Consider the following 7,312-nt stretch of genomic DNA (forward strand, 5'->3'; position numbering starts at 1 on the left):
TCCCACTAGAAAGCCCCTTGCCTTTGGACATTTGAGAATGAATGTCTTATATAAATGAGCAGCAGCCATCTTGTGACCATGAGGAAAATACCAGAACTACCTCAGACATACCTACCCAGAATGCTGAAATGGTTAAACCACTCAATCTGCTCTAAGACTGTCAATTCCCCAGATATCTTAGTAAGCAGTTAATTATATTATTTTATAATTTAAATCTCTATTACTTATGATATTAGTCACAAATCCTAATTGTTATGCACTAACTGTGCCATTAGTAAAACTGCCTATATTTATGTCATCTCTTCAGCTACATTGAAAACACACCAAGAAAAACACATCTTTAAAACATCCTTTTGACTCATCCACAGCACATAGTAGGTGCTCAATAAACTCAGGTAGGCTGATTGATTTCTTACTGCTTTGCAAAATCAACAATGAGGGCCTCCTGGGCTGGACCACAGCCTTGTGAATTTCTTTTCTAAAACTCTCTAATCTTAGCCTATGTGAAAAAGTGTGTCATTTTAACAACAGCAACACTTCAATCTATATTTGTACCTGAAAGTTACACTGGAAAGGTGAGAGGGAATGAAATACAGCTCTTGATTTTTACCTCCATGATACACCCAAGACAGATCAATTTTTAAAATTAACCTGGTAGTGTAATGTCAATGTCAGCAGTAATTTTAAAGGAAGCCCTTGAATCTCATTGAAAGCTTTGCCAGGTAATCTAGTCATATGTGACTCTGAGAATTATTTGCAGTGTTTAGTGCATGGGGTGTGATGTGTGCGTGGGTGTGTATGTGAGCATGTGAGTGTTGTGTCTTTGTTGATGGCTTATTATCAAAGATGCGTGAACTGAAATAGGATATTATTGAGTCCACTTCATCAATTTCTTTATGGCTTTGGTTTTCCAACTCATGCCAAAATTCTAGATCTCAACCTTATAGGTATTCTCATTTTATTCATTCATTTAACATCCATCACTGAATATCCAGCAGACACTAATCTTCCAAAAATGAAGAAGATACAAACTGTGCTTCATTAATATTTTTATAGCGCTACCATTTAGAAAATTATCTCCTTTAATCCATTCCCCAACCATGGCATGTGGGACTCATTCATGACTCTGTGTACAGGACTAGCTGTATGGCCAGCTCTGGGCTAGAAGGGACTGGCCCCCAAGTGCACACTGAAGACTGGCAGGCCAAATCCCAGATTTGAGAGTTTGATTTTCTAAACCCTGTTTTTCCTTCCCTGCCAGGCTGGGAAGCCTTATGGCAAAAGATTTCAAGACATTGGTTCTGATATTAGAGTCAGGTTTCCACACCTGCCGTGTGTTGGTTGTGACAATGGGGAATTACACCATCTCTGTTACTCTCTCTATAAGATAGAGATGACGATAGTACCTACCCCAGAGGATTAGCAGGATTTTATAAGATACAATCTTTTTAAAGAGCAGATGATAAGTGCTCAATAAATAGTGGACTACACAGTGAACCATTTAAGACATCAGGTAATGTGAACGTAGATGTGGTATAAGGACCAAAATGTCTAGAGGTGGTCCTGTGTATTCATTCCAGATGAAATGGACAGCAGGCTAGCTGGCATCAGATCAGAGGTGCCCCTTTCTTCTATAATAAATGGCTGTACTCAAGCCCAGCTTCCCATGGGACCAGGGACTCCCTTTCCCTTATGGGAAAGGTTGCAACATCCCATAGGCTCCAAGGTCTCCAAGTGCTGGACAGCTGGTTCTACCAGAAAGCTCCTTCTGAATAGCTGACCCTCAAATCTAGACTTCTTGATGCCAGTAAGCTATGATTTCCCCCACAGGATGGGATACAGCAGATGCCCTGATCTGGTGTAGCCTTTTGTAGAATAACAAGAGAACGAAGGACTCAGGCATTCTCTTCTCTTGCTGATCAAGACTGATGTAAATTTCTCCTTCCTCCAACAAAGGTTATTTCTTAAGCCATAGAGTTTGTCTTGAATTCTGGTGCATGACAGGCAGAGGTTCAGAGGGGATCCCCCTTTTCTAGTAAGTAGGCACAAGACCAATGCTAACCATCTAGGTGGTACATCTCCAAGAGAAGAACCAAACTAGCTTTGAGAGAAAGAACAGCCAGAGAAGCCCAGCATACCCCAAAAGAAATGTTATGAGTTCCAAACTCCCCATTTCTCATTCTATGTATATATTCATTTTCATACAGAATTTTTATATTTGTGATTTTGTATTCTTTTTCCTAAAGGAGTTCCCAAAATTGTACATGTTTCAGGCCCCACAAACCTTGGCTGTGATTGATCATCAACACTGCTTCATGGCATGATGGGAGAGTGGCTGTGTGTGTGGCACAAATAAACTGCACTATGATAGTCCAACCTCTTTGCTTTACAAATAAGGCTGGGAATGGAAGAGAAGTGGTTAGATCTTCCTTGTCTCCACAATCAGTGATGATACTGGGAACTTTAATCTCTCCTCCTCATGCTCATTTGCATCTGTATTGAAGTAACACATCCAGCCCTACTTCCTTCACCACCAAGAAATGGGTAGCATTTCTGAAGTAATTCTGGAGAATGGTGACATGAGGGTCCTGGAATCAAACTTGTGTTCAACGTGTCATTCAAGTCCACCACTTGTCAGCGAAGAATGTCAGCTATAAGAATAGAGATGGGGATCACTGTACCTGCCTCTTTCAGCCCTCACCAGGAGGGAATGAAATACTTCATGACAGCATTTGGAGAGCTGGCTGGCACAAAGAAAGCACTCAATAAATGTTGGGAGAAGAAATGGAGGAGCATGCTGCTTGATTCTCTTTTTCCTTCTGGTTCTTGATTTCCCTGCACTTGGTATGAAATGGGTGTCTTATGCTCTGTTCCTACTTCCAGACAGTAAGGATCTAAGAGTTGAACCCAGAACTTTCTTCAAGAATCAGCTTCAAAAGTTCATCTTTCCTCCTCTGCCCCAAACAGAAGGTAAAGCCGTGATCCCATAAATGTGAATTCTTGCTCAGGTTTGATGCACCAAGGTCTCAACTTCTGTAAAACACTTACAAAGTCCAGAAGTGGCTGCAGATCTGCCTACTTTCTTCAATTGATTTTTACCAGCAAAAAGTCTGTATTTTTGTCTTCTGCCTCACGTGACTCTGTCTCTCCCTTGGACTTGGTTATAAGCTGGAGTTGGGGCAAAGGAAAATAGTGCTATTCACTGGTTTCCTTCTACCAGCAACAAAAGTCAGGTCAACTCTACAGTCCAGGACAACAAACTCCAAATGTGGTGTCCTTTTAACTCACTGTTGTAGCTGTGATTGCTCAATTCCTCGACTTCAGCAAGTTAAAGAGAAATTCGAGCATAGCAAAAAATTCCATGTTCTTTCTGAAAACTGCATGGATTTATTTTAAAAAGACAAGGTTGAGGAAGAGGACGAGGAGAAGGAGAAAACAGAGGAGGAGGAGGAGGAAAAAGAGGAGGAAGAGGAGGAAGGAAATTAACTCCATCTGTCACCAGACCACATAACCCATCAATAAGAAATCCATATAAACAAATACTTATAAAACACGTGGAAAAGCCTGGCCAGTTGCTGATTATCATCTCTCAGCCTTTCCCATAACCCCAAGAAGTGTGCATTCTAATACTAATTTTATAGACTGGGATAAGGATACACTGCTACTCTGGGAATTGTGTAGACACTGATTTCATTTATATTAGTGGCATATTCCCAGAGGGGTTTTAAAAAAGGGACTTAGGCAATTTCCAAGTTTATTTTTAAAGCTGGAGAAAATTATTCTGTACAAATAATTAAGCACTTTTGAGAGTCCGGTAGGAAACAATTATTCACTACTAAGTGATCATCTTAGTAATTCAAGATAATTTAAAAAAATCTTCCTCTGACTGATCCTCAGGGAGAGACAGCTTTTTCAAACAGCTAGGAGATACCCTGTAAACTTCAGGTAATATTATTCCTGTAATTCATTATTTATATATACACCCAGGAAGGCACTGATTCAAAGGACAGGAGTTAGCCATTGCTCCATTAATATCTCATTATTAATCTCATTACTTCTAATATCTCTATGCTGGTGACAGTTCCTGGATTTCCTGGGATGGCTCCAGTTTTAAAGGTCCTATTGTGTTCTCCCTCAATTCGTCAAAATCTCTCTCGAGGAAGTGCCAATATTTGAGCATCTCACATCATCTCCCATATCAACACCGGCACACCAAGTAGCCGGATCACCTTTTTTGCCGTGTCTGCAAGAAATTCAGTTTGGAAAATATCCTCACAGAGCCCTGTAGGTAGTCAAGGGAGCAAATGTGAGACCACAACCATGAAAGATGTCCTGTCTCAGAGTTAGGAGCGTCTGGGTTCTCAAGCTGAGGATTTAGGGTGTGATTTTCCCATTGCCATTTAGCTATGGGAACTATCAGCACGTTGCTTAATTCAGGTTTTCTATTTAGAAAATTGAAGTCTGCAGACTTCCGCTGTTGCCCTTCCTCTACTTGAAAGCAAAATTTCCAGGTTCATCTACAGACTGGCAGTGAGAAACAAAAGCAAAAGCAAAATGCTGTGTTTCCATCTTAAGCTGAGGAAGAAGTCTTAGTTAAGAGAGGGCTCATATTTATCTGGCATGCACCAGTTAGTAACAGCTGTCTTCCCTTTTGGTGAGGCTAGCATCTATTCTGTATGCTCATTCTCACACTGTACTGAATTTTAAATATTTTGACAAAAATCCCTCTCCTCCTTCCCATCTCTAATGTATGAGTTCTGGGGTCAGAAAGACCTGCGTCTGAATCCTGACTTTGCCACACTAGCTCTGTGATCGTGGGCAAGTTACTTAAGCTCTATTGTCTTAACTCTGTGCTCTGTAAAGTAGGGAATATAATAGGCACTGTGGAGCATTTAATGAGCATGTTTGACATAATGTAACACCCAATAAATGTTTGTTATTATCATCATAGTGACAAAAAGGGCCTCCAAGTCTTCACCTGCAAAATGGAAAATAAAAATAAGAGTCCAATAAGAGTATTAAAGGAAAACCTCACAATTGTAGAGAAAACCCATACTTATAAAAGGAAAATTATACCAAAGAAGAAATGTAAGCAAAATTAAGTTGGCCTCCTCAGTGAATAATATTCACTTATTCATATCAGTGTAATTAGAGAGTATCATTTAACTAAATATATTATAATAGATTTATATTGGGATAGTGGGGAAGAGGAAGGAAAGATTTAAGAGAGTGATTTCATGTCCACCACAAAAGACAGTAAGTATTGCCAAACTGATTAATCAAGAAAATGCAGCAAAAGCATATCATTTAGAAATGTGGATGCAAATATGGGAAGAAATAAGCGAAAAGTGTTGCACATGTCTGGGGAGCTAGACATGAGCCAGGTAACTGCTGTGCAAGCCTTCTAGCACCGTATTAGTTAGGATTATATTAGGCTGCAAGTAAAACAATAGGAAGTACAACAAACGATAAATATAAATGCCCTGATTTTCTTTTTTGTGCACAAATGGCAATTGCTTCAATTGAGAAAGTTTATTCCTTCCTCAGGGGAAGTCTGTGGAGTGTAGCCAAGTGCTGATATGGCAGCTTCGTTCAATGAAAACTCAGGAGAGAACACATCTCCTCCCAGCTCTCCACCTCTAGGAAGCAGCCGTCTTCACAGTCCAGAGTCACCCTCCTCTCAATGAGAAGTGGAAGGGACTAAGAAAAAAGCCTGTCGGGCTGGGGCTATCAGTCTCCTTAGGAAGTCTCACTGAAGCAACCACACCATACTACTGCTTGCATCCTATTACCCAGAAGTAATCCCATGCCCACATTTAGCTGCAAGGGAAGTTTGGAAACATGGTGTTTATTTGGGACAGTCATGTAACTTCCTAACAGGATTTCCTACCAGGGAAGAACAGGAGATGGGGTATGGGGTCAACTAGCAGTTGTTCCCACAAGCGCTATTTGACTTTCAGACTACCCTAAAGTTCTGATGCTTTAACCAAAATGATATCCAAGTGCAGACCAAACACAACACCGTGTTATGTAGTGGTTAAGAACTCATGCTCTAGAGTCAGAGAGCAGAGAGCTGGGTTTGAATCCTGTATGGTCCACTTGGCAACTCCATTCTTATGTGATATGAGGATCAAAGGAGTTGATACTACAAGGTGTTTATGATACTGCCTGGCATATAGTAAACACTCATTCAGTGTTTGTTATTGTTCTTGCTGTCGTCATAAGCCTTCTACAATTATTAAAATAAACAAGCACCTAAACGTCAACTATCTGACGAAAACCAACAAACGAAAAGGCCAAATTAAACAAGCAGCACAACTGAATCTCCAGGAAACATTTAGAGACTCATTCAGGGAAAAGATAAGATTAACATATTTTTAAAAATTACTTTAGTGCTCGCTTCGGCAGCACATATACTAAAATTGGAACGATACAGAGAAGATTAGCATGGCCCCTGCGCAAGGATGACACGCAAATTCGTGAAGCATTCCATATTTAAAATAAAATAAAATAAAATAACTTTAATAACACCCAAGAAACTAGTGTATGCATAAAACAATTATGTGTAAAAAAAAGGGAAACATGACAGTGTTAGATACAATTAACAAAACTAACTTACAGCCTCAGCCTCGATTCTCTGAGCCTCTCCAATGTCACAGACACATAGGGACGTGCTGGACTCAGACCACCTAACACTGCAGCAACTGAGACCAGCCAGTTACACCCCATGGTTTCCGGCTGCCCCCATCACTTCTGGAAATGGTGTGTGTTCTGACTGTCCCCAGAGGGACAGATGATAAAAACAGACTCCAGGGTGAATTGGAGCCAACTTTGACCAGTCACTGGTAAGAGGCAGGAGGAAGCTAGACCATATGAGATGGAATAAATATAAGTGCCCCCATTTTCGCTTTTTTAAGTTTAAAAAAGTTAACAGGCATGTTTCAAATTGTATATATTAAAAATAGAAACTTACATATATTATTTAAAGCCCCAAAATTCATCAAAAGAAAAAAGCTGAAAAATAATAGTTAACAAAAATTGAGAGTTTGTTGGGTAATAATGCACTACCAAAGAGTCAATACCTATGTGGTGAAGTTACTAAATCAAGAACTAATGGTATCTATATTATGAAGTTATAATGATAACTGCCAGGAGGAAAAAAAAATCTAAAAATGTTATTGGCAATTCTTCTTAGGTAGTAAAACTAGGAGAGACAACGTTTTTATATTATATTATTCTACACTGTTTAATAAAAACTTACAGTGTTCAGATATTATGTTTATATAGCTTCACATATAATTAGTTTTTAATT

General features: G+C 39.5%; 1 non-coding gene across 1 annotated transcript; it reads left to right on the forward strand.

The window, feature by feature from the left end:
- Positions 1 to 6,392: 6,392 nt before the first annotated feature.
- Positions 6,393 to 6,499, forward strand: LOC118908694 (U6 spliceosomal RNA). The gene has a single exon (XR_005023298.1). It is a non-coding gene; the product is annotated as a U6 spliceosomal RNA (small nuclear RNA).
- The last annotated feature ends 813 nt before the right edge of the window (positions 6,500 to 7,312 follow it).

The sequence above is a fragment of the Manis pentadactyla genome, chromosome 1 (assembly GCF_030020395.1).
Source record: "Manis pentadactyla isolate mManPen7 chromosome 1, mManPen7.hap1, whole genome shotgun sequence".
Classification (NCBI taxonomy): domain Eukaryota; kingdom Metazoa; phylum Chordata; class Mammalia; order Pholidota; family Manidae; genus Manis; species Manis pentadactyla.